Source organism: Sinocyclocheilus anshuiensis, unplaced genomic scaffold (genome assembly GCF_001515605.1).
Source record: "Sinocyclocheilus anshuiensis isolate Anshui unplaced genomic scaffold, SAMN03320099.WGS_v1.1 scaffold870, whole genome shotgun sequence".
Classification (NCBI taxonomy): Eukaryota; Metazoa; Chordata; class Actinopteri; order Cypriniformes; family Cyprinidae; genus Sinocyclocheilus; species Sinocyclocheilus anshuiensis.
This window is the reverse complement of record NW_015540842.1, coordinates 384,656-386,034: the sequence shown is the minus strand read 5'-3', so window position 1 is coordinate 386,034 and position 1,379 is coordinate 384,656. Positions and strand designations below refer to the sequence as shown.

The 1,379-nt window shown below is 36.1% G+C and overlaps 1 protein-coding gene across 1 annotated transcript in view; it reads left to right on the top strand.

Moving 5' to 3' along the window:
* The first annotated feature begins 317 nt into the window (after positions 1-317).
* Positions 318-1,379, top strand: part of LOC107687508 (cytoplasmic protein NCK1-like) — a 47,293-nt gene continuing 46,231 nt past the window's right edge. The window contains exon 1 of the mRNA XM_016484869.1: positions 318-495. The gene's annotated coding sequence lies outside the window, so the exon portion shown is untranslated. The remainder of the gene's footprint in view (positions 496-1,379) is intronic.

The window sequence follows — 1,379 nt, the reverse complement described above, 5'->3', positions numbered from 1 at the left end:
TTTCTAAAGCTACAATTTGTAATATCTACTTGATTCTTTCTCATTTAACACAAACATATCTTTAAATAATCTTTTGTGGGTATTTTCACAGTCAAATTTATTTTGCGATTAATTGTATAATTGATTAATAATATAATATAATATATTATTTGAATTGCGAAACTGACTCTCTATCGAAACTCCACAGTTTCGGGACGAGCCCAGCGCATGCAATTGATGGACGTGTGCACTGACCAATGAGCAAAGACATAACTCTTGGCTAACCAATGAGTAAACGAGTAAGTTCTAGACGGCCCCGCCTCCTAAAGCAGGTTAGATAGCGCAGCAGTGCATTGAGTAGAACCGCAGGTCTCACGCTGGATACATAGAAAACCTTTCCCATGAAAGCATCAGCGAGTATGTAGCTGGAAAACACGCCTGGGATCTAAACAGTGCTGATCATCGAGTGTGCGCTGGATACACGGGGGTCAGGGGTGCACATCGGATCACTGAAGGGTAAGATGACAGATATTTGAGAGAGTTTATGGTCTGATTGTAGCGCATAGAGCTAAAGCAGTAAACCCGACGGTTGTTCTGGGTGGAAACTATTATCTTCGTAACGATAGAAATATTAAAAGAAACCGTCACAGAGATGTGCTATAGATAAATCAGTGTAATGCTCAAGGGATTGTGTAAAGGCTGTGGTCAGGCCTCACATTGCTGTGATTTCAGGACAAACTGCATTACATCCATATATACAGAAAATGTTGAAAAGTGGCCTGACGGGGATTCATATGAAAAACATGAATCATACACAAACTGCTGTGATGTTTGTGTTCAACAGGCCTTTATGGCATTTACATTGAAATCTCAATGCACAATGCAGTGCTGTTAGCTTTTAACATAATGGCTGTTTATTAGTAAAGCACAAATTCTGAATCTGCATGACCATATTCTACATCCACAATTCTACCCAAACTTAACAACTAGCTTACTAACTATTAATAACTAGCAAATTAGTAGTTTATTGAAGCAAAAGTCATAGTTAATGGTTTGTTAGTAGCAAGAAACTATTCTTTTTTTCCTATCCAAAGTAAGAGGTTTGCCTGTCCCATTAACTAAGGTTAACTAATGAGGTCTTATTGTAAAGTGATACCTATTGGACTTTATAGTTCTTTTGCACTTTAATCTGTGTAAAACGTTTAACTTTATACATTTTTCTGTATTGCTTTATTGCATTTAAATGTTCAGTTATTTTTGTTATAAGAAAAAAGTTATTAAACCTGTTATACTGTAGTATTACAGCACTTTTGTTAAACTAAATTTCAATATCGCGATAATACCGCATACTGTGATAAAAGCATTAGCAATTAATCGCAACATGAAAATTTGATACCAGC